We start from the raw sequence: 27372 nt of genomic DNA on the forward strand, positions 1-27372 counted from the left end.
CTAACCCAAAAGCTCAGGAGGAGTGAGCCCCTCCCATACAGAAGCAGACTATATCAGTGCAGTCTCTGCACAGGCTTGGGGCAGCACCTGTCCACCTGTGACTATGCAGGTGCTTCTTTTCACCAAATCTCTCCCTCCACAGGGCAGCAGCTTTCTGGCTGCCCGTGACCTGTACTATGCAGGGACTTCTTTTCACTGACCTCCCTCAGCGGAGGCTGCTCTCCTCAAGGCCGCCCGCCTGCAACCGTGCAGGCCTCTCTTAGCAAACCTGTCCCTTTTGGGGCAGCTCTTCCTGACTGCTTGTGTCTATGGAAGTGTCCTTTATTCTTCTGTCCCCTGGGAAGCTCACCGCGTTTCGCTGAAATGGGAGATCTGGTGAAACCCTTCCCAGAGTGAACCCAAGGACCCCGCACTCCAAACACACAGACTCCAAAACAACAACAATATGCCTCTAGAATTAATTTGGTAATACGTGGCTGATATAATAAGTTACACCCATGTATACATGGGTGTCAGAAGGTGTTATGTGGAAAAAAACTGAAAGTATGTGTATAAGGGAGAGTGCTGGGGTGAAGGAGTGATTTGCAATGTTAAATAGGGTGATCAGTGTGGCAAGAGCAGGTGAGAGATGGGGACAGGGGTAGGGTATAAGGATTATGGTGAAACCAGATCGTGCTGGGTCTTGCAGGCCATTGAAAGGATTTGAATCAGTTGTTTCTCAAAGAAGTCCTACTTTGGCTTATTATTATCGAATTGGTATTGTGCCTATTAAACAAAATATCCCATGAATTTATACCAATCATTCCAAGTTACACTCAGGATAACATGGGAGTTTATTAGACTTTTCTCACCTTACATCTATATTTCTTTTTTCCCACACTGAGCATCTTTAGGCTCTAGGACAGCAGCGGGGTTGATTGATAAAAATACACTCAATTACTTGTTTTCTTTATTCCATGGAACATGTAAGGGTGAAATACACATATATTTTGACCAGCAATTCTATTTCTTGGTATTTATTCCAAGAGGGATGTTCCTTTTTGTGGATAAATAAGCATGTTCCAGGATATTAATGTGGTCTATTTTATAAAAGACGGGAAAAAATTAAAACCACCCTACCATCAGTAGGGTAATAGGAAAATGAATCATGGTGTAGCCATAATTCGTGTGTGTGTGTGTGTGTGTGTGTGTGTGTGACATTAAGAAGGAAAAGTTACAGAACAAAAATAATAGCTAGCATTTCCTTAGGGCTTACAATGTGGTAGACATTGTCCCAAGTGCTTGTATAGTATTAATTGACTACTGATGTCATTATAACTCTACCTATGAGGTAGTCAATATCATTAACTCAGTTTTACAAATGACAAAACTGAGGCACAGAGTATCTGAGGAAATTCTCTAAGGACAAATAGATGGTAAGTATTAAAAAATGGGGATTTGAATTCAGGCAGTTTGACACTAGAACCTCCACAGTACAGCACCTGCTTCATTTACTTAAGTAAATGAAACATATATATTCACATATATGTATTTTATTTCATAGAGAAAGATCTGGAAGGATGTGTCTCTTACTGGAATTGGTGATTACCTTGGGGTAGGAGAGTGAGATGTGGTGAACCAATAGGGACCTTTACTCAGTCTATATGATTTAAATTTTAATAGGAAAATAAAGGATATAGTAACATATTATTCCTTTTTTTAAAGATTTATTTATTTATGCATACAAGAACTGGGGTACAGGCTAGAGGTGTGTGTGGGGGTGAGAGGATTCACCAGAGACAGAGTAGGGAACAGAACAGGCAGATTGACTGAAATATACTGCTGAGAGGAGCAGCAGGCAAGTCAGGGGAGGTCTGCTGCACCATGTGGGTAGCTCCCTGGCTGGGGATCAAACTCACACCGCCAGAGCTGCAGCTTCACAAGTTGTGTCTTAACCCCTTGTGCCACCAGGGAGGCCCTAACCATATATTATTTCTGTAATTTAAAATATTCTTAGAAGAAATGGCTGAAATCTATTTTTGGTAGTGGCCTATGGGACCAACCTTCTTAAAGATTAAAAAAAAATTAACTCTGGAAAAATTTGAAAAGGAACTCACTCAAAGGATTAGAAAACAATAGAAAGCAAACAGATTCTAGAGGGGAGTTAACAGCTGGTCAAAGAGAATGGCTAAGAGTAAGCTTCCTTTTTTACACTTTTTTCCTGAGAGCAGGCCCTAGTCCTTGCCATATGAAACAATATAATATATGATAAAAAGACAAAAAGTAGGGCCTCCTGGGTGGTGCAGCAGTTGAGCACTGGGTTGCGAAGCTGCCCGCAGCCTCTGCAGCGCCAGTTCGATCCCCGGCCACCAGATGAGGGTCCCACATGGTGCGCAGACCTTTCCTGCAGTGTCTGCTGCTTCCCTCAGCAGTGTACTTTGTCATTCTGCCTTTTCTGCTCTCCGCTCTGACTCTGGTGAATTCTCTCACCCACCTGCACTTCTGACTGTACCCAGTACTTGTGTAAATAAACAAACACATCTTTAAAAAAAAAAAAAAAGACAAAAAGTAGCAGATTTTCTGGATTGAATACCCACAGGGTAGATTTTGGAGCAAGCACAGCTGCTGGGAAATGAGGGAAGACTCTTACAAAGGAAAGGGGCAAAGAAGAAGAAGCACAAAGTCTGTGTATAAATTCTTTACAAATCTTTGTTGACCTCTGAACTTCAGTGTTACAGAGAAAACTCCAAGAAGTTCAACTAAGGATTAAAATATTTTTGATCTAGGATCAAGCTGCCACCCAGGAGTCAGTTTGAGTCCAACCATTTAATTGCCCACTAAAACAAAAATATCAATAGTCCTCAAGGAAGTATAACATTACCCAGAGTTTCCACAACATAATATTCACAAAATCCAGGTTACAATCCAAATCATATGATAATGAAATACACTAGAAAAAACAATTCAATGAAAACCAACACTGACTCATGTTGGAATTAGTAGGCAAACGTTTTTAGCAACTACTAAAACTATGTTCAATAAAAATATATGCATAAAATGAATAAGATATTGGAGAATCTCAGCAGAGATATAGAAACTGTAAAATTGAAACAGTTGAAAATTCTAAAATTGAAAAATACAGAAATTTTTAAAAATACCAAATTGGTTTCACAACATAAGGTGGATAGATGAACTTGAAGAGGGAGCCACTAATCCAATCTAGAGAAAAGAGACAAAAATAAAACAGTAGTCTCATGGATCAGTGGGGCAACATCAAAAGGTCTAGCTTATGCGTAATTGGAGTTCCAGAGGGAAAAGAGAGACTAAAACAGGCCAAGAACTGACTGAAAATATCCCAAATTTGGTGAAAGATATACATTTATTCACTCAAGAATCCCAATGAACCTCAGAAGAATAAGTACAAGAATGCCATGCCTAGGCAAATTATAATCAAACTGATGAAAACCAAAGATAAAGAGAAAATCTGGAAAAGCACTGGAGAAAAAAATACAGGGAAATAATGATTCAAATAATCTTAAAGGTACCCAAATGTTGGAATTGGAGTGCAGAAGATATTTGAGTCATGCCTTTAAAGTGGTGAATGGATTCAAACAACTCAACTTAAAATTCTATAGCCAGAGAAATCCGTTAAGAATGTAAATGAAAATAGTTTTACATAGAAGAAAACATAGAGACTTTGTCTCCAGGAAACCAGTACAACAAGAAATAATAAAGGAGACATTCAGGCAGAAGGAAAATGATAGCCAGCTGAAAACAGGAATCTCCATGAAGGGTCAAGAGTATCAAAATGGTAAATATCTAGTAAATATAAAAGTATTTCCCTCTTCATTTTTTTTTTAAAACATATAACTAAAAGAGAGACTACAACATTATTGCTTGGGATTTAAAATGTATAGAGATGTTATGTATCTGACAACTATAGCGTATGGATAGGAATGGAAGTACATTTAATTTAAACAGCTGAAGGATTTCCATATTTTATGTGAAGAGGTAAAATAATAACTATACGTAGATGATTAAAACTTAAGGATATATATTGTAATCCCGAGAGCAGCCACTAAAAGTGCAATGCAAAGAAGTATAACCAAAACACACATTTTAATTTAGAATAGAATTCTAAAAAGTGTTCAAATAAACCCAAAGAAGTCAAGAGAGGAGGAAGAGAAGATAACAAAGACTGAGGCGTAAGCAGGAAAGAAATAACAGACCTATATTCAAACATGTCAATAATCTCATTACATATTAATGAACTAAATACACTGATTTAAAGACACTGTCACATTAATTAAAAATTCAAGACTTAACTGTGTATTGCTTCTAATGGAGATTTCTTATTTTTTTAGAGAAGTATATTTTAATTTCCATGTGTTCAGAATATTTTCTATATCTTTTATTGGAATTTTAAGTTTTTTCTCTGTAGAGTTCTATATAGTTGTAATTAGGTTATTTACTTATTTACTCATTCTATTATTTTCTATTGAGGTAACATTGGTTTACCACACTGTGTATATATTCACACCTCTTTCCACACCATACCCACCACCAAGGGTGTGCTCCCATAATCCTCCACCACAGTCAACTGGGCTCTCTCTCCTCTCTGCTCCTCATCCTCTACCTTCCATTGCTGGTAGACTCAATCTATGCTCATATTTCTCTTTTCTTTAATTATTTATTAGTATTTATTTCTTACATCGTTGTTCATTTTGTACAGTATTTGATTTCTCCCCTCAGGTTTAGTCCCCATGATTCTCCCATGAACCATCATGACAGTCCCCTGTGCTCTTTCCTCCCTATTCTGACCCGTCTCCCTAACCCTCCCCTGCTGGATGCCTCAGCTCTACAGTCAGCTTGCTCTAAGGTCATATTCTAAGGTTCGTTTTGGTTCAGTTTTGTCTGCTTCTTTGTTTTGTTTCAATATATTCTACATAGGAGTGAAATCATCTGGTATTTGTCTCCTTCTGATTTATGTCGCTTGTTATAATTCCCTCCAATTCTATCCATGTTGTCACAAAATAGCAACTTAAGTGCACAACAATGTATGTGGATTAAGAAGCTGTGGAATCTACTCAAAGGACACAAAAACACTAATTCAAAAAGATACCTGCAACCCTATGTTTATTGCACCACTATATACAACAGGTAAGAGATGGAAACAACCCAAATGCCCCAAAATAGATGACTGGATCAAGAAGATGTGGTACATATACACAACGGAATACGATTCAGCAATCAAAAAAGGTAAATTCATGCCATTCACAGCAACATGGGTGGAGCTGGAAGGGATTATGCTCAGTGGATTAAACCAGAAGGAAAAAGAAAAATATCAGATGGTTTCACATACAGGAGGAATATAGGGGAACCAAATAAGGGATCAGGAAAAAAATAACAACAATAATAAAAACCAACAACAAAATTAGCAGGCAACCATAAATCAGAGACATTCTGAGAGGGAGGGGGAGAGGGATCAAAACGGGAGAGAAGAGCACAAGGGACTATGGTGAATTGGTGGGAATTTTATGGGGATACACAATGATGTAAAAGATAAATTAAAAAATTAATTAATTAAAAAATAATGAAAGAAAGAAGCTGTAGTACAGATACATAATGGAATGCTACTCAGCTATTTTTAAAAATGATGGAATCTTGGCATTTGGATACACAGAAAGGCAAGATGGTTTGAAAGAAAATGAAAGAAAAAAGATACACCAATAAAACTATAAGCATAAGAAGAGTGTCTACATAGATATCTATAAACTAGACCTTGAGAAAAAGAGAAAAATTTCATAAAAATAAATGGGAACATTTATCAGAAGACATAAAAATCATATATATGCTTAATAAAAGAGTTTCCAAATACATGAAACAAAAATGGACAGAATCAAAAGGACAAATAGATTGTTCCAGCCACATTTGGTAATTTTAACACCTCTCTCAACAACTTATAGGAAAATAGACAACAATATTATTAAAGAATATGTGATATGAACATCACTATCAACCACCTTGACTCATGCAATATTTCTAGACCACTGCCCCCTACGGAATGCATATTTTTTCTAGTGCTCATGCTATATTCACCAGGATAGATTATATATTTGGGGCATAAACAAATCTCAATAAATTTAAAAGGCTGATATTGTTGTGGGTTGAATTGTACCACAAAGATATGTAAAGTCCTAACCCCTCGGTATTTCAGAATTTGCCCTTATTTGGAAATAGGGTCATTTAGAACAGGGTGATTAGTTAGAACAGGTCATTTAGAACAGGGTGATCACTGTGGGGTAGGATGGGCCTTTAGTCCAATATAACTGGTGTTCTCCATAGGAAGAGGACCGAGACATAGATGCACAAGGGGAGAGGACTGTATGATGATGGAAGCAGAGAGTGACATGCTGTAGCTACAAACAACGGAATGCCAAGGAGTTCTTGTCATCAGAAACTAGGAAGGAGAAAAGAGGGATCCTTTCCTAAAGGTTTCAGAGGCAGCTTGCCCCTCGTGCTTCCAGAACTGTGAGATAATAAACTTCTATTGTCTTAAGCCACCCAGTGTGTGACTCTTTGTTACAGCAGGATACAGAAATACCATGCAGAGCTCGTTCTCTGACCATGGTGGAATTAAATTAGAAATTAATAACAATAAAATATCTGGAAAGAAACAAAAATATTTGGAAATTAAACAACACACTCCTCAATAACCCATGGGTCAAACAAGAAATCACAAGAAAAATTATATCACATTTTAAACTGAGTGATAAAACAACTGATAATAGAATTAATGGGCTATAGCTAAAACTATGCATAGAAGGAAATTTATAGCTTCAAACACATACTGGAAAAGAGAATGTTCCAAGTTCAGTCATTTAGATTTCCAGACGTAGGAATAAGAAAAATAAGAGCAAATTAAACCAAAAGTAGAAGAAAGGAAATAATAAGGATAATACAGAAGACAATGAAATAGGAAACAGATAAAAAATAGAGAAAGATAATAAAGCCGGAAAATGATTCTTTGAAAAGAGCAACAAGAATTGATAATGCACTAATAACACTGATTAAAGGAAAAAACAGAAAACACTATTAACCAAAGTCAGGAAAGAAAGAGGGGTTACCACAAAAGATATGCAATTGTTAAAATTATTTTAAGGGAAATTTATAGATTAGATTTGAAGCTAAAACATTCAACGATGTAAATAAAATAGGGAAATTATTTTAAAACACAACTCACTAAAACTGACACAAAACTGAAAAGCTGACGATTATTATATATATGTGTAAACTTGCTCTGAAAGAAAATTCCAGATACAGATCTTCACTGGTGAAGTCTATCAAACATTTAAAAATTAAATACCAATCTTACAGAAAATAGAAAAGTACATAATATGTTCCAGTTAAATTTTATAAGGCCAGAATAACTCTGATACCAAAACATGGTAAAGATGTTTTAAAAAATGAAAGTACATACCAGCATCCCTTATGAACACGGGTGCAAATCTCCTAAACATATTATTAATAAATGGGATCTCACAATATAATAAAAGGTTAAAATATCAAGAACAATTAGGGTTTATCCTAGGAATGCAAAGTTTACTTAAAACTTGAAAATCAATCAATGTAATTCAGGATATTAGCAGTACATAGGGGGAAATTATATGATCACATCCTTATGTGAGGAGAAACATTTGACATAATCAACATTCATTCATGATAAAAAAAAATGTTAAACAAACCAGGAATAAAAGCAATCTTCCTTAGTCTGGAAAAAAAGGATCTACTATCATACCTAATGGCAAAATTTCGAACATTTTAACCACTTTTAATCAGCATTGTATTGGATGGCCTAGCCACTGCAATAAAGCAAGCAAAAGAGGTAAAAGACATACCTATCAGAAAGAATGCAAATTATTTCAATTTGCAGGTTATCTGCTTGTTTATCAAGAAAATCCTAAAGAATCTAAAACCACAACTGGAACGGATGTGAAAATTTAGGATAGTTGTGTGGTTTAATGTTTACATAAGGAAATCAATTGCATTGTCTATGTTTTTCTTGTTTTAGTTTATTATGTTTTCCTTATTTTATCCAATGCTCTATATTATTCAGAGATATCACATCTCTCAGAGGTATGATCCCACACCACACCCACCACCAAGGCACCCATGGTCACCCACCAAAGACCACTGTATTCCCTCCCAACATTGCTCTCCTTCTTCCCACCCCTCTGGTAGCTTTAATTCTACAGACAGATTTCTAGGGTTTCTTATTGGTTTGGTTTTGACTGGACCTTTTGTTTCTTTATATTACATCTATAAGTGAAACCATGTGATATCTGTCTTTCCCCTTCTGACTTGTTTCACTTAACATTACCCCTCCACTTCCATCTATGTTGTCATGAATGGCAAGAGTTCATCTTCAAAAAGCATGTAAACAAATAGGACTGCATCAAATTAAAATTGCCTGCCCAGCGAAAGAAACTATCATTAAAACAAAAAGACACCCTGCTGAGTGGGAGAAAATGTTTGCATATCATGCATCTGACAAGGGACTGATATCCAAGACCTATAAAGAACTCATACAACCTCAAGAGAAAATAAATAACCCAATCAAAAAGTTGGCAGGAGAGCTAAATAAACACTTCTCCAAAGAAGACATACAGATGTCAGGCACATGAAAAAATGTTCATCTCACTAATCATCAGGAAAATACAAATCAAAGCCAAAATGAGACACCACCTCACACCAGTGAGAATAGCCAATATTAAAAAAATAAATAAACAAATAAACCCAGAAACAAGAAGTATTGGTGAGGATGTGGAGGAATAGAAACCCTTGTATACTGTTGATGAGAATGTAGACTGGTTGAGCCCTTATGGAAAGAGTGGGAATGTTTCTCAAAAATACTAAAAATCCATCTCCCACATGATCCAGCAATTCCATTCCCAGGTATCTACCCAAGGAATGAAAAATACTAATTCGAAGGGAAATGTGCACTCTTCTATTCGTCACAGCACTATTTACACTAACCACAGTTGGGAAATATTCCAAGTGCCCAAGGACAGATGAGTGGATAAAGATGTGGTGTATGTGGTGTGTGGCAAGAGTTCAGAATAATTCCATTTATACCTTAAAAATGACCTGAAACCTGACACCTTTTAAAGGTTCCCGAAATGATTGTAAGTGTGCAGGCCAAGAAAGGTGTTAACTCCATCAGGGTTCACTGATATATCCCTGACACTTGTGAAGACAGGAAGAGATACTTGCAACGAAATCAGTAAATTCCCAGAGACCTGGTTGCCCTGAACACCTCTCCTCTTCCAACCCAGAACCTCCACCTTCCCACAGTCAGTAATTAAGACAGTTGATGCCTGGCCTAGCAGGAGTCCCATAGAGCCTGCTTCAGCATTTAGCCAGATTCCATTCTTTTTAGTCATTGTCCACTACTGTACCTATTAATACTTTGAATGTCACTTTTGCAGCCAGTGTTGAGAATCACCAATCTAGTCCATTCAGACAAACATCTGAGTATTTTATCCATACCACACCAAATAACTAGTTTGACTACATCTTCACCTTTTTTTCCATGCACTGAACTAGGCTTAAGACCTTAAGCAAGTCATTTCCTGCCTCTGAATTCCATTTGAAAAGCAATAGAGTTGAATGAGGTCCTCTTTCAAGATGCTTCCAACTCTGGATTATACGGTTCTGTGATTTTATGAATCATGAATTCGGCAAAAGTGAAAAAGGCTCCAGGAGAAGTGAGAGCCAAACAGATCCTTCCTTTACACTGACACACACCAGCCAAAGAAAAGCCACAGTGTGTGTGACTTGTATATTGCCGTTCTTTGGGGACACAAGTCTTCCTTGAAACAGTTTCCCTCAAACCAAGTAATGGGTTTTAGAACTGGAAGTATGAAGATGACTGCATAATATGGGTCAATGATACAAATATTATTAGAGCTGATTAAGAAGTTAGTGCATCCACTTTTAAAGTATGATCTAGACATTCACTTACAGCTTCTGGCAGTAGCTTCTTCCACAGTGGGGTGCCATACTGCAGGAGGGCAATTCACCTTGACTTGTTTCATGTCCATGTGCCACCAGTTACCAATGGCAAATCCCCTGTATGTGGATTATAGGGAAACAGAATTACATTTGTTTTATTAGTCCCTCCAGAAACTTCAACAGCTTCGAGCTGTCCTAACCCAGTCTATGTATCTTTTGGTCAAGTATTCCATTGGTTTTACAATCTCACAGCAATTCTTAGTTCCATGGCTCTTTAAACACAGCTCACTTTATCTGGATCTTTTCACTTTTCACTCAGTCTTTCCCAAGGCAAGATTCCCAAGTGGTAACTGGAATCATGTTTACAACGGTCTGCAGTGAGCTGGTGAGCTGGCAATTGTGTAGTTCATTCAGTCCTTTGGATAGCCAAAATCATCCAGACCACTTGTCTATACTGGCAAATAAACAGCATAGTTGCCAAATCATTTTGTTTTGTGTAGTGGAGGTACAACTTGTCCTCTATGCTAATAACTCTGGAGTGATCATCATAGGACTGCTCTCTCACCCCAGGCCACAGACCAATATCTCTCAAAATAGCAAGCTCGGTTCATGTACTATGAAACCTCCGTGTAAAACTCAGGGCCTCATCTCAATCTCCACCCCCTCTGCCCTATTCAAATGCACCAAACACAGCCCTGTTCCCTTGTACTGATCACTCCTCATTTCCCTCAAGGGGATACCAATAATCAAAGATGAGATGATAATGTAACTGTGAAATGAAATACATGGTCTATTAGTCAGGGCAGAGATGACAGAATTGGAATGAAAAGATGGGACTGGACCCACTTATCAATGAAAGAGCACCCCTGGGTGGGCTGGATTGCTTTTCAGCAAACATTTGTGAGGAATTAGTCAGATTGGTGTTAGAATCCCTTCTCTTTGTATTATCCTGGGACTCTACTTTCTTCTCCACATAAGACTCCCTTCTTCATGGCATACATCAGAAATTTTCAGAGTATGCTCTGTGCAAAGACCACCCACAATAGAGCCAATTGACATTCTATTTATTTATTTATTTAGAAGATTTATTTATTTATCTGTACAAGCACTGGGTACAGTCAGAAGTGCGGAGGGTGAGAGAATTCACCAGAGCCAGAGCGGGGAGCAGAGCAGGCAGAAGGACCGAAGTACACTGCTGAGGGGAGCAGCGGGCGGCAGGAGAGGTCTGCGCACCATGTGGGACCCTCCTCCCGTGGCCGGGGAGCAGCCGGGGCTCGAACTGGCGCTGCAGAGGCTGTGGGCAGCTTCGCAACCCAGTGCTCAACCACTGCTGCGCCACCAGGGAGGTCCTTACATCCTATTTAAACTGCAGGATCCTGAGCCCTTTCAATCCTAATTAATACAGGCTAAAATTAAAGAACCATTGCTCTTTATTTGCTCAATTAGCAAATGAAGCCATTACCTTCCTATTTTGCAGGACAACTTAGAGAACATTTTCATTTATGTAACTCTTAATCATTGTCAGCTCAACATATCTAAACTTAAGAGCTTTCTTCCCCTCCAAATTGCTTCCGTGCATCAGTTTTCCCCATGTTCATCAGTGGCATCACCATACTCCCAGAATCCAACCTCAAAATCCACAGCAACAATTTAGAATATACCCATTGTTTCCTTCTATTTTTGTTGTTCTTTGTCATTGGTCTTTCCTTTTTTCCAAGGGAGGCGGAGGGAGGTGGATGAAGTCTTGCTTTTTTATCAATGCATAAACATTATCACAGTATCATCTTTTATAGCACAATCTCCAAGTCCTTGTCAGGAAGGTCGTCTTAGAATGAAATATGAAGGGGTCTGCAGAAATTCAGTTATAGGAACAAAACATCTAATAAAGGCCCCAGTTAAATTACCAGCCCCAAACTACTTTTACTCTGGGACAGCTTCACCCAAATCCATAGAATTTCTCCTCTCATTTAGTCTCAAAAACCTTGAATACCTAGCTAAAGCTTGTCTTTGTGGCAAAGTTTCTGCCTTTCTCAACCAAGTGTTCTTCAATATTTCCAATCAAAAGCTTACATTTATGAAGCACTTACCCTGTGCCAGGCACCACTCTAAAGGCTTTGCAAGGTTAGATAGCCAGGAAGTATAGCACTGGGGATTCAGACCCAGTCAGTGTGGTTGCATTGTCTATGCTCTTAAACTCTATATTCTCTGCTGACTTTTGGCAGCCCTACAGCCTCTAGACTGTGTATGAGACTGAAGCTCTCTGCCCCTCGCCCAAATGATCAAATCCTCTTTCTGTCACCTCTGCCAAAATGGTACGAGTGTGCTACTAGGGAGTTGGCAAAGCCGTTTCAAAAGCTCCTGCTGCCACATACATATAAAAGAATAAGGAAATCCATGAAATGATAATCAACCAATGTAGGATGGAGATAACCTCTGGAAGAAGAGGAGAGGGTATAATCAGAGAGGGGCACACAGGGGACTCCAACTGCATTGGTAATATTTGATTTCTGAAGCTGGGAAAAGGTTAAACAAGAAGGCACACAGAACTTTGGTGTGTTTCAAATACTTCACAATAAATAATGTTTTTTTTAAAAGATTTATTGATTGATTGATTGATTTATACATACATGCATACAAGCACTGGGTACAGTCAGAGGCGCGGGAGGGTGAGAGAATTCACCAGAGCCAGAGCAGGATGCAGAACAGGCAGAAGGACCGAAGTACACTGCTGAGGGGAGCAGCGGGCGGCAGGAGAGGTCTGCGCGCCATGTGGGACCCTCCTCCGGTGGCTGGAGAGCAGCCGGGGATCGAACCGATGCTGCAGAGGCTGCGGGCAGCTTCACAACCCAGCGCTCAACCGCTGCGCCACCGGGGAGGCCCCACAATAAATAATGTTAAAGGGCTCCTTGACATCCTGCTCTCTTGGACAGAGGGCCAGCTAAGCATGTAGTATTAAGCTTCTAGTACTAGGGACTGAAGAATCTAAAAGTAGGCAGGCCACATTCTTGCTCTTCTCTTGCCTTACAAGGAAAGAGCTTCAGATTTATTCAGATTTATAGCTTATTTCCTCTTATCCATTCTATGTCTTTAAGTTCTGACAATGAGAAATATCTTAATATTATGTATACTCATATTCTGTAATCTTAGAACTCTTAGAACTCCATAATCTTAGAGCTCCATATTTCTAAACCCATGAAAACAAGTTGGGAAATCTGGAAGAAAGGGAAAAAGGAAGAAGGATTAGAGGAAGAGTAAATACTTGAATTAGCTTCAAAGATTAAGACAACAGTAAGAAAAAGAAATAAAAGCAGAAAATAAGAATAACAGGTCATAGAAAAGCAGTAGATAAGCTGTAAAAAGAACAACAGAAAGATATTATGAAGTATAACTAATTGAAGACTTAATGAGTATTAGAAACTGCTAAATACTGTATAAGCAGGATCTCATTTGACTACCCCCATAATAAACCTTTGAGATAGGCATTAATAGGTCCTTCTTTTCTTTTTTTTAAAGATTTATTTATTTATGCATACAAGAGCTGGGGTACAGGCCAGAGATGCGGGAGGTGAGATTCACCAGAGACAGAGTAGGGAACAGAACAGGCAGACTGACTGAAATACACTGCTGAGGGTAACAGCAGGTGAGTCAGGAGAGGTCTGCTGCACCATGTGGGTAGCTCCCTGGCCGGGGATCAAACTCGTGCTGTGGTGGCTGCAAGCAGTTTCATAGGTTGCGTCTTAATCACTTGCATCACCAGGGAGGCCCAATAGGTCCTTATTTTCAAATGAGGAAAGTGAGGTTCAGAGAACTTGAGCATTGCCTGAATTCAGTTTGAAACAGAAATTTGAGCTGACATCTGAGTGACCTCAATGGTCAGGTGACCTCAGAGGTTGGGAGATTAACCAGTAGGTTTAGTGTCTCCCAACAGAAGCCATGAGAAGAAAGAAGAAATTGGGGGAGAGAACTGCCATCTTCATACCTACAGTGGTGAAGCAGGTAGCATATGTAGGGAAGGAGGCTTGCTGGGCCTCTGATAGTCTGAAGGGTACCTCTCCTGTCAAAGGGGAGCCCCACTCACCTCAGGCCAATATTTGTCTTGTAGGAGTATGGGCCATACCAGACACTCTGTCAAAAAAAGTTTGAAATCCATATCTTTTTTAAAAAGGAAATTTCATGATTGTTTAATGTTAGCAAAATAAAAATATTACTAGGAGAAAAACACCCTGTGGGCCAAACAAAACATAACTATGGACTGAATTTAGCCCACGAATCACCCAGTTTGCAAATTGTGGCTAAAGAGTGGCAGATAAAGCTGAGTTTAGGAGATCAAAAAGGAAGGAGACAGAAAAAAATGATCAGAGAACAAGAAAGAGAGGAATAAAGACATCAGGAGAAAGGGAGAAATATCTTTAAAAGCGTGAAGGATCAAATAAAGGGCAATAAAAGAGGGAAATGAGGAGGGGATTGTGGGAAGCCCAAGGATAGAGGAGCAGAAATCTCTGAAGCGATCAGAGGGAAGAGGAAATAGGGGAGGAGCCAAAAAGAGATGCAGGAAAAAGAGTGAGCAGAAGAACACGAAGGGGAAAAAAGGGAAAAAGGTCCCCAGCCAGGGATCCTGGCGGAACCTGGGCAAGTTGGTGGAAAGGAAGAGGTTCAACTGGAGATCACCAAGCCACCCCATTTCTTGCGAGAATGCGCTCCTTTTGAAAAGTGGGGTTGTTTTCTCTCCGAGGATACAAGGTGGCGGCGGCAGCCTCTGGGGCCGCGAGAGCAGGCGCCGCAGAGCCCTCTGCTGGCGGGCACAGCCTAGCGGAGGAGGGAGACTTCCAGACCTGGTGGGTTACAGCGGCAGGGAATGGGCCTGCCACAGTCTGGCACACACCCTTTCCTGGCATCAGCCTGGAGCTTGTGCAATAGAGCAGTAGCCATGGTAACCCTGTGTGCTGCTACCCTGTTTAGATTCACTGAGGGGAGTTTAATTTTGTATCAGAACATTCACATTCAGGAAAGACTGATACAGTCTGTCGCAGTCTCCTGGTCCCCCTCCTCCTGGAAGGCAAAACTTGGAGAGAGGAATATTCAACAGAAGGCATTCCTCCTAGATCTCTTGTCCTTCCCCTTCCTGGACCCCACATTTCTCCCCCAGGGGCCTTTATGTGGTCAAACACTCACTAGACCTCAAAGTTAGAAAGGTCTTCAAAGATAATTCCTGTACAAAACTACATCATTAATCCTGATTCCCCCAGACCTTTCAAAATGATAGTTTTAAGCATCACCTTGGGCTTCTCAGTGAGCTTGACTCACTAAGCTACTTTCAGGTACTAAGACTCTCCATACATATATATGTGAAATAACAAAGATGTTACTCAAATATTGCTGTATTTTCAATAGTTACATGGCATCAAATTATACTTTGGGCTGAAAAAATACATTAGTTTCTGTGTGCTCACAGAAATTTGTGATTAACATATTTTGATCATTGGAAAGATTAGAATCTTTGCAGTTAAATATGTTGCAGGATTTTTGCTATAACACAGATTATTATACCAATTAGGGCTTTAGCTGATGACCATGAGTCATTTATAATCTATGGACTAATTCCAATTTAAATGAGCCACCACAGATGGAAATGGTCTACAGTATAACTGTGCTAGTCACAAGGTCACAAGATAATTCCTAGATTTATTTAAAAAAATTAATTTGTAGTGCAATACAGGTAGGGCATTTGGCAATGACGCAGAGTTTAAAGCTATATGTTGAATATCCACTTTTTGTTGCATCACTGTACTCTGTATTCTAGAAACTCTTTTAGCTATAACTTCAAATATCTAAAGTGGAAGTCCTTTCCAATGGCAAGGTCAAATGCCCTCTCCCTTGCCCCTCACTTTCACAATTTTGGGGGATTATTTATTTCTTAATGGTGCACTCCATTAAGAAAAATCCATCACACAAATCTTGACTGTGTGGTGATGGGAGGGCGGATTTTAGACCATCGTATGGGGTGATGATCTCTGGAGATTTGGAGCCCTTTAGATGACATTATGACATGGTGACCCATTCTTTTTTTTTTAATTGAGGTAACATTACAAAGCTGTATAAGTTCCATGATTACATTTTCTCACTTACAATTAAGGTACATCCTAGCTCTTGCCAAACCTTAATTAGGGCTGGTGACATGATGGGATGGGATGGGGTAGGATTTGTTTAAAATTATGAAATAATAAAACAAAAATGGAGTTCATAGATATGGAAAACAGATTGGTGTTTGCCAGAGGCAGGGGATGGAGGCTGGTCAAAATAGGTGAAGGTGCTCAAAAGGTACAAACTTCCACTTATAAGATATTATAAGTCATAGAAATGTAATGTACTGTAGGGTGATTGTAGTTAATGACAACATAGCGCACATTTGAAAGCTGCTAAGAGAGTAAATCTTAAAAAATTCTTATCACAGGAAAAATATTTGTTGCTATGTGTGGTGAGACGTTAACTAGACTTGTTGTGGTGATCATTGCATAATATATACAAATATTTAATCATTATGTTGTATGCCTAAAACTAATATAGTATCATATGTTAATTATATACCTTTAATCAATAAATACTAATTAGAAATAATTAGAAATATTCCAAACATACTATTACAAATGACCAACTAATTAAGTAACTTAAAACCACCATGATTTTATGCTCCTGGAATCAGTGAGTCAGGGATTTAGAAAGGGAAAAATGGAACTTTTTGTGCACCATAACATCTGACACCTCCACTGGAAAACTTGAAGGTTAGGAGTAATTTGATGACCAGGGACAGGAAACATTTGAAATCTTGTTCACTCGTATTCCTAGTACCTGGGATAGGAGGACTAGAAGTGTCAACCAGGCACATGGCCTTCTCACATAACAGGCTTTCCCACTGGATAATAGCTTCAGAGTGGTCAAACTTCTTAGATGTTGACTCAGGGCTCCAATGGTAAGTATTCCACATGTAAAGTGGAAATGGAAATCACCTTTTCTGATATAGCATCAGAATTTATACAGTGTCACTCCACAAACACACGATAGAGTACAAGTAAATATGCCAACAAAAATACCAAAATTTGTTTGGAAACACAAAATACCTCAAATGACCAGAGTAACTATGTTTGGGAAGCATCAACCATTCTGATTTCAGATTATATTATAAAACTATAGTAATCAAAACAGTATGGTAGTGACATAAAAGCCAATGGAACAGAATCAAGACCCCAGAAATGAACACAGATATAGTCAACAAGTCCTTGCCAAGGGTGCCAAGAACACAAAACAGGGAGAGGATAGGCTCTTCAATAAATGGTGTTAAGAAAATTGGTTATTCACATGCAAAAGAATGGAACTGGATCCTTACCTTACGCCAGTCAAAATATTAACTCAAAATGGATTAAAGACTTAACTGTAAGACCTGAAACTATAGAATTGCTAGAAGAAAGCATAAGAGAAAGGCTCCTTGACATTGGTCTTTGCAATTATTTTCGGGACATGTACCAAAGGCACAGGCACCAAAGGAAAAAGAGGCAGATAGGACTACATCAAAACGAAAGCTTCTGCATGGCAAAGGAAACAATGAAATGAAGAGGCAACCAATGGAATAAAGAAAATATCTGTAACCATATATCTGATAAGAGGAAAATTTCAAAATATGTAAGGAATTCACATAACTTAATAGAAAAAAACAATAATCTGATTAAAAAAATTGGCAAAGAAACTGAATGAATATTTTTCAAAGACGTACAAATTGGGGCCTCCCCGGTGGCGCTGCGATTGGGCGCTGGGTTGCGAGGCTGCCCGCGCGGCCTCTGCGGCCCCGGTTTGATCCCCGGCTGCTCCCCGGCCACCAGTGGCGGGTCCCGCATGGCACACGGACCTCTCCTGCTGCCCGCTGCTCCTCTCAGCAGTGTACTTTGGTCCCTCTGCCTGCTCTGCTCCCCGCCCTGGCTCTGGTGAATTCTCTCACCCTTCCGCACTTCTGACTGTACCCAGTGCTTGTACAGATAAATAAACAAATAAATCTTTAAAAAAAAAAAAAAAGACATACAAATGGTCTATACCCATACCACCCTGAATGCACCTGATCTTGTCTGATCTCAGACACTAAGCGGGGTCGAGCCTGGTTAGTAGTCACATGGAAGAAGACATGCAAATGGAAAACAGGTAAATATAAAAGATGCTCAAAACCACTAATCATCAGAGGAGATGTGCAAATCAAAACCACAGTGAGATACCACCTCACACTGAGAGGATGAATATAGATACGGGAACAACCTAGGTGCTTATAGACAGACGAATGGATAAAGAAAACACAACACACACACACACAATAAGTGTTATTCAGCCATAAAAAAGGAAATTCTGCCATTTGCAACAACCTTCAGGAACCTTGAGGACACTTTGCTAAGTAAAATAAGCCAAACAGAGAAAGACAAAGTAGACCTTAAGCATTTTTACCACACATACACAAAAGGAACTATGTGAAGTGATTCACGTGTTAATTAACCTGTTGGCAGTAATCATTTCACAAGGTGTATGTATATCAAACCAATACATCATGCACTTTAAATACACACAATTTTACTTGTCAATTGGAAAAAATAACCAAACAGCATAATTTCAAAGGAGAAAGGCAAATATCGGATGGTATCACTTATATATGGAATATAGAGAAACCTAAGAAAGGGTCAGACAAAACCAAACCAATAATAAATTCTTAACCTCTGACTGTAATACTGAGGTACACAGAGGGGGATGTTTCTGGGGAGCGAAGGGGCCCAGTGGAACGTGGTGGAGGATTGTGGAGGCACTGGTGGTGGACAGGGTATGAAAGTACACATTTGTAAAGGTTTGAACCTATAACCCCGGAGCAGATACAAAGATGTGAACCTACTTTACCTCAATAAGTAAAATTTGGGGGAAAATATAACTAAAGGTACAACATATTAAAGAAAGAACAAAATATCAACAACACAAAAAGTTGTAAGAGGGGACAGAGACCCCACCTACCTATTTGAAAAGTATCAAAGATGTGTAGGCCATGTTTAAAAATCACCACACATACAAAGCCATAGAAAACAAAAAAACACCAAAGTATCCATGACTCAGATGTATGCATTAACGTTCTTGGCAGATTCACTTTAGATAACTTTTTAAAGCAAATCACATGTCACTTTTTTTTAAAGATTTATTTATATATGCATATAAGAGCTGGGGTACAGGCCAGAGATACAGGGGGTGAAAGGATTCACCAGAGACAGAGTGGGGAACAGAACAGGCAGATTGACTCAAGTACACTGCTGAGGGGAACAGCGGGCGAGTCAGGAGAGTTCTGCTGCACCATGTGGGTCACCTCCCTGGCTGGCCGGGGATCGAACTCGCAGTTTCATAGGTTGCATCTCAACCCATTGCGCCACCAGGGAGGTCCAACATGTCACTTTTAAAGAAAGGATTCTATTCGGTTGAGTTGCCTGTTCCAGTATCTGCCAACTACTTATTTAGAATTTCTAATAGCAAGGCTGTGTGACACAATGGATAGTCCACTGGGCTTCTAGAAATTCTAAAGATAATGATCATAAGTATTTTTTTTTAAGTTCTTGTTAGGTGTCAGGCACTGTACTTTTACATAGATTCATTGCAACCACCCTATTATTTTTTTAAAGATTTATTTATTTATGCATACAGGCTAGAGGTGCAGGGGGTAAGAGATACAGGCTAGAGGTGCAGGGGGTAAGAGGACTCACCCAGAGACAGAGCAGGGAACAGAACAGGCAGACTGACTGAAATACACTGTTGAGGGGACCAGCGGGCGAGACAGGAGAGGTCTGCTTTGCCTTGTGGGTAGCTCCCTGGCTGGGGATCGAACTCGTGCTGCAGTGGCGGCGGATAGCCTCATAGGTTGAGTCTTAATCCCTTGCGCCACCAGGGAGGCCCGTAGCTACCCTATTAAATGGGTATTACAGCCACCCCCAATTAACAAATGGGAAAAACCTCGAGACAGAGAGCAAATGACGCAAGAACACAAAACTAGGGGAGCTCTCCAATTCTACAAATATTTATTGAGTGTCTCCTAAGTGCCAAGTTCATAGAATTTATAATCTAGAGGGAGTAGGTTATAACAATAAAGATTGTGGAAATTACTGTGAAAGAAATAGACTAATGGCTTAGGGAAGTCTGGAGAACAGAGAATTGGAGTCAATATCTGAACCCAGGCAACCCACTTCTAGAATTTACACACACAATCATTGAGACCTCATAAAGTTAGGTCTCTGGCATGTGGCATCCATTCCTCTAACCACGAGACTGTATGTCCTCCCTTTTGCCTTCATTTAAATGACGTTTAGCAGCATTTGTTGCTTCATGCTTATTTATTTTACTTCTTGTCTCAGATTTTTCTTGGTAGATAAAATGCTCTTGGCAGTTAGCAATCTTGTCACAGTTTCTATAAAGCCGATATGTTTAGACTGTCTTTAATAAAATAAAGTACCCCGAAGCAGATACAAAGATGTAAACCTATTTTACCTCAATAAACACAATTTGGAATAAAATAAAATAAAGTGGCTCCCCCCACAATGAACAACATTGAGCCTATATTGAAGCCTCAGAAGCTTTGATTCATCCACACTGTGTTATAAAAGCATAAGGCTGCTTTTATCACTCAGTAAAATAATTGCTGGATGATGTTTTTATAAACTCTGAAAGCTGTGAGGGAAAATTAAGTCATTTGGGCCCTTTGGGGATATAATTGGATCTTCCGGGACGATTTGACTAGGTTATGTTGCCCGAGGACTTTGGGGGGGTGGGGAAAGGTTGTTATTTTCACCCATGTGACACGCATTTGTGAGATTCTCCATTATGTGCCAGTCTGGAGTTGCACTTTTACTACAATCAGGTTATGCCTTTCTCTGCAATTTAATTTTATGCCATTGATATGGTGGGCCTTAATGAAAATGTCAGATTTTTTTTATGTGTTGAGAAATAATGACACAGGAAATGAGTCGGGTGCCCCTATGTGGCAAGGAAATAAATTAGAACAAAATCCAGCCACAAGACTCTTGCTTTTCTGGTCTCAGTTTGGCACCTGCTTTGTGCCTGGTTTCCTAAGGTTTAAATGGGTGAAAAAGGCAAAGGTCCTGAATTCTCCGCTCAAATGGACCAGGCCTATTTGGTTTTTTGGAACAGTTCTTTTCAAATTGAGAAATAATTCACATACCATATAATGTACTCTTCTAAAGTATACATTTCAGTAGTTTTGAATATATTTCATTGAGTTATGCACCTATCTGAGGTCATCACTAACTAATTCCAGAGCAATTTCATCATCCCCAAAAGAAACCCCACGCCCACAAACAGCCACAGCATTCCCTTTCGCCCCTCAGCCCCTGGCTGCCACTTATCTACTCTCTGAGCCTACAGAGTTGCCTCATCCAGACATTTCATATAATGGGACTAAGTCTATTTTGCCTCTGGCCCCCAGCTCCTTTCTCCTTCTGAGTCCTGCAAAGTCAGGCTCCCAGAAGGCCAGGACAGCCTTGTAGGTGAGCTCAATCTGTCCAAACCAGCTTTTCTTTCCTCATTTTCTCTGGCCTGGTATCCCACATGCTGCTTTTTACCCTCCTTTGTCTTTAAACCTCCTCTTTCAATCAATGCATGACACTTATTGAGTACCAGGTACAGCCAATAATACATAAAATTGAGTACTTATTAGGAATCAAGAAGAGCAGTCCTAAAAATTTTACTTGGATTGACTCTTTGGATACTCACAATAGCTGAAGGAAGTAGGTATATCAATCATCACTATTAATGATGTGCAATAATGACCATTAATCATGTAAAATATATTATCAATAAGAATCATTGTTATTGTTATTCCCATTTTACAGATAATTAAACTGAGACATAGAAAGAATAAGGGACTTACACACAGCTAGTCAGCGCCAGAGCTGGGATATGATGGCGTTCCATAAAAGGGGGCAGCAGCAGAGGTGGCAGGCAGGGTGATAATAGGCAGGTGCCTGGCCTTACTAAGTTGGGAGAGGAAATCAATCACATGCACGAACACACACATGCACGAGCACACACACACACACACACACATGCACACAAGCGCAGAGCAATATTGAAGCAATACTCTAAGATGTGGTTTTCAAGAATTTGTGTGCCTCAGAATCACCTGGAGGCTTGTTAAAACACAGATTTCCAGGCCCTCCCTCCAGAGTTTCTGGTTCAGTTAGATGGTGCGCAGCGTAGAAAATGGAATTTCTAACAAGTTTCCAGTTGTTACTGCTGCTGCTGCTGATCCAAGAACCTCACTGTGAAAACCACTATCTTTAAAAAGCAAAACAAAACAAAAAACCATCCACGCCCATTAATGGTTTTATTAATCCTTTCATGAAAATTCTGCACAATCACCAAAGATACAGCTAAGGCCACTGCAGAATCTTTACTCCTTCAGTTTTCCAATCTCCAGCTCACTATCTGCCAGCACCAACACTGGCCTTTGCAGTCCCCCTTACTTTCTTCATTCTGCTCTTGCTTTCCTTCCGCCGCACCCCTGAGGTCTTTTCCTTCTCATACAGGCCATGGCTTGCAAGTCTATGTTTGCGTTCATTTTTCTTTGCATCATCCAAGGAATCGTCAATCATGCCAAAGCCACCTCCAAAATGCCACCACCAGAGAGATCAGAGAGCCCAGAGACCCCAGAGAGCCACTTTGTATCTGAATCCAGATACAAAGATGACATCAGAAGTGGTCTTGTATATTTTAGCTAATTTCCCCCGAATTTCTCCCTTAGGTCCTGTTGCCTTCCCAAAGGTGAAGAATGTCAATGACCATTTGTTTCTGACGAAGCCATTGGCTGGTTATGAACTTCCTGGTCTCAATAGTTACTGCGTCCTTCGTGATGGTGGCAGATATTCAGGCAGCCAGGGAGGAAAAGAGAGCTACTCTAAAACCACTGGCTTGGAGTATAGTTGTCATAAAGAGCATCTTGAAATGCAGCAGCAAGAGATGTATTTCTGCACGTCTAGAAAAAATATAAACTCTGGCATGATGGTGGTGGTGCAGAATGAGTACCTGAAGACTTTGGCCAGAGGAAGACAATCCTCATATGGCTAGTGTTAAGTCTTTTCCCCACATATAACCCTCCTGTGCCTCCCGACCTCTTGCTCCTTGTGTGTCAAGTTCAAGTTGCCTCCCAGGCACCTGAGGCCCTTCACAGTATGGCTCCTTCAGGCTTCTCCAACCTCACAGTCCTGACCTCTCAGCTCTCCCCTTTACAATCCAGCAATTCCAAGTTTTTCTGACTCCCAGTCTTCCATGCCAGTATAGGTATCTGGAGTCAGACTACCTGGATTCAAATCCAGGTTCTGCCATCAATTGACCAAGTGACCTTGAGCATGTTGGTAAGCTTCTCTGAGCCTGTGTCTCGTCTGTAAATTGGGGGCTACAAATAGCTCTTTCTTCAAAGGACTGTTGTAAAGATTAAATAAAGTGATGCTTCAAAAACAGTATAGAGTCTAACACATGGAATATATTAAAAAATATTAAGTATTATTATTGTTGTTAAACCCAGTGTAGTCATTACCTCTGCCAGAAAGGCACCCTTGTCACTTTCAGCCCACTACTAACATTATTAGTGATTCACTCTCTCCTATACTTCCTCTATACTTCATGCATGCTTCTATTCAAATCCCTGCTCCAGCACTTGTTAGCTGTGTGATCTTGAGCAAATCACCTAAGCACTCTGAACCTACATTTCCTCATCTAAGAGCAGTGAAGATGATGATAGCATGATTGTATACATCCACTAGAGCTTTTGCTGATATAAAAGAAGGCAATACATGAAGAAGCTCATCATGCAGTGCTCAGCACTTTCTAGAGGCTCAACAAATGTTCGCCAACGTTATTTTGAATTGCACTATAGGAGTGTAAGAAATGAAGACAGTCTTCCTTTTCAAAGCAAGATCATCACCCTCTTATCTCAGGAAGTATTTGGGAGGAACAGGTCATCTCATATGTTGATTCCTTGCTGTGGCATTACTATTGCTGCATCTCATACTGTGTTCTCCTATTGCACCCAACATCTTCCACCCAGTTCCCTAGCATCCATCTAGCCTCACCAACTAGACTTTGCCTTTCTTAAGAACCAAGTCTGTGTGACTTCATCTCTTTCCTCCTCAGTACTCAGTAGGGCATGCCTCACAGTGTGTGCTCAGTCCGCATTTGAACTAAGCAGAGACCCACTGTATTGCAACAGGCTTAAGGTCATTGTTAAAGTGTCAACAAGTTGCCAAAAACAAGTTACCTTTTTTGAAACTGCAGCGTGGAAAATATGTGGGCATTCTTCTGGTGGCAGGAAGGATGGTTCATTTGACCCACGTCTTATGAACAAATGACATTCAACAAAGCGGGCTCTTTTATACTACCCAAAGTTTGGAGAATGCTGCCATCTAGTGGTGGAATCTAGTGATGCTTGAGATAAAGATCTGCAGCTGTTCTTGGGGTGCGTGGAGCAAAACCACTGAAGCTGCAGGTACACAGACAAGCTAGATGTAAATCGCTCTGCATAAGGCAGGCATGCGATACAACTTTCACCAGATATAAAGCTTGTTAGTTGAGTAACATAAAGATGTGGTTGCCTCATTTAGTAATCACCAAGTCCTATTAACATGGCTAGTTGCGTATAGGGTGGGGATTTGCAGGACAGTCTAGATGGACTGTTTGATCCCATTGTCAAATTCATCATCAAATAACATACCTTATGTTTTCAAATCGAAACTATGGATGACATAGATCTGCTTTTAGGCAATATGCAATTGGATTGGATGTAAGAAACCACTAACAAATAAGACACCATTAAATTTGGCTATATGTGTGTTAAGCAAACATACTCAAATGTATACATGAGTATTTGCAGTCATCCTGGGACTTCTGTTTTCTAGGAACCTGCAAAGAATTTTCAAATATATTTCCCGTAGAACACCCTGAACCTGTTCTAACACCAATAAGAAACATTACAATGATGTGGTATATGTACACAATGGAACACCACTCAGCCACGAAAAATGATAAACTCATGCCATTTGTAGCAACATGACTGGAGCTGAAAGGGATGATGATAAGTGAAATAAGTCAGGAAAAGACAAATACTGGATGGTGTCACTTATATATGGAATATAGAAAAACCAGAGAGTCAGATAAAGCCAAACTCAAAACCAACCCTTGAAAGCTGAATAGAACTGCGGCATCCAGAGAGAGAGGGGTGAGAGCAAAGTGGGGGGGAGCACAGTGGACTATGGTGGTGGACTAAGGGCACTTTGGTGATGGGACCACTATGGTACCAGCAGGGCCTTAGGAGGGGATCCCATACATCCAAATTACAAACAATGATGTAAACTAAAATGACCTCAATAGCAAATTTTTAAAGACTTAACTGAGAGAAAACATGCCATGGTGTGCAAAACCAACCAAAGGAACATTCGATACCATCACTTGCACATGCCAACAGCTGAATATCACTGTAGGTGACGTTAAGCAGATTTGGGTTTGGATTGCTGCTCTGTCACTTACTACTTGTATGACCTTGGCCAAATTACTTAACCTCTCTGTGTCTCAGTATCTTCATCTCATTCATTTTTGTGAGGATGAAGTGATATGCATCCATATATAAGAAATAGCACAGGGCACTTTAGCAAGGGCTTGCATTTTTAATGAATAGTTTGCCACAATGCCTGTACTATCCGAAAATTAAACAAAGAAACTCAGGTATAATAATTTCATATATTTGTGAACAAGTGCATGTGTGTGTGTGGGGGGGGAGGCAACTTACAGTGTAAAATAAATAAAACGAAATAAATTTTTAAAAAGGAGAAAGAAAAGGAAAGTATTTGCGTTTCACCATGAATCCATCTGTAAAGCTTCTGGCCACTCAAGCAAACAGGCAGAAATTTGCACCTATGTGTAAAAACACCATGAACACAGCGGCTACACACGCAGTCCATCACAGGCTTTGCATTAGTGACTCAATTACCATGAGCATTAAGGCTGTCAGCAACTTGACCTTCAAAAATGTTAAACTCTTCAGAGAGGTCTAGGCAAAACAAAGTGTAGTATTTTATATCCATTTACACGGTTGTTAGAGTGCTGGAAATTTGCAGCATATACTAAAAGCATGCAAAAAGTACTTTGTATTTATGTGTAAAACAGAGATATTCTAAGCACAGATCATTATAAACATATTTTTCTTACCTACAGGAACAACTGGGTGGGGGTGGCGTTCAAAAGCCGGGTAGAATCCGGGACATTATACTTCACTGTGTGACTGCCCAGCATACTGGGGACATCTAGCCTTCTGTCCACTAAGTACCACTAGGGATTTATACACATGCACACAGACCACTGAATTAGAGAATCAGATACAGACACAAAGTTGCAAGGGGGAGAGTCAGAGCAACTCATTACAGGGCTAGTCTGGAAAAGAGGAATTGGGGGTGGGTGGAGACTGGGGGGGGGCAGGGGAGGATAAGAAGAAAGGCCTTAAAACCTATAGATTTGATTGAGTCATGAGTCAGGATGGGACAGACAGGGAAAGGCATGGAGTGGGAGCTTAGGGGATGCAGGGTAGAAGGTGGGGGTGGGGAAGGCAGTTATTCAGACACAGGAGACTAGGGAAGGCTGGGGTCATTGCTAAGTAGGAGGCCAAGGTCAGGGTCTAAGCTAAACTTAAGGCTCTAGAAAGGCAGCAGGTCAGGAAGCATGAAAATAGATGAGCAAGGGGATGGTTTCTGAAGACAGGCCCATCATCTTCCAACCAACTGGGTAACAGCACAATTGAGTCAGACAGACCTGGGCTCAAATCACAGCCCTGCTTCTGACCATGTGACTCTGGGAACGCCACATTGAGTCGGAGGCTCATATTCCCTCATCTGCAAAGGGAGCCTGCCTTCTTCCTCTCACGGGACGGTGGTGCCAGCAGTTATTACCCCCTTCCCTGCCAACCTGCTCTTCCTTCTGCGCCTGCGTCTCAGTGACCAGCATCACCTTCTCCACCACTGAAGCCAGACGATGATGTTTAAAGAAGCCTGGAGACGATCTTTGATCTCTTCTTCCTCATACCTCACAGTCTCATTGATTTTGCTTTGGAAATTCCTCTTGGATCTGCCGTCACTCCTATTTCCCAGTATGGTGGCAGGAAGGCCACTGAGCAGGTTTTCAGATCCGGCAGTAAAGGAGAGTCCTGGAGCCCTCGGTGGCTTTCTCAGGCTTTTATTGAGCTGCTACATGTAGAGCAGCAACCAGGTACATGGCAGGCAGGGTTGCGAGGGGGCCAGGAGGCCAGAGGCCTCCAAGCCCGGGGCA

General features: G+C 40.2%; 1 pseudogene across 1 annotated transcript; it reads right to left on the minus strand.

Annotated features, from left to right (window-relative positions):
* Positions 1 to 22487: 22487 nt before the first annotated feature.
* On the minus strand, positions 22488 to 22848 carry LOC311187646 (small ribosomal subunit protein eS24-like; annotated as a pseudogene). The gene is made up of 2 exons: positions 22725 to 22848; positions 22488 to 22676 (listed from the first exon to the last, which is right to left on the minus strand). The product of its transcript is annotated as a small ribosomal subunit protein eS24-like (transcript).
* Positions 22849 to 27372: the final 4524 nt, after the last annotated feature.

Source organism: Talpa europaea (genome assembly GCF_964194135.1).
Source record: "Talpa europaea genome assembly, chromosome: X".
NCBI lineage: Eukaryota > Metazoa > Chordata > Mammalia > Eulipotyphla > Talpidae > Talpa > Talpa europaea.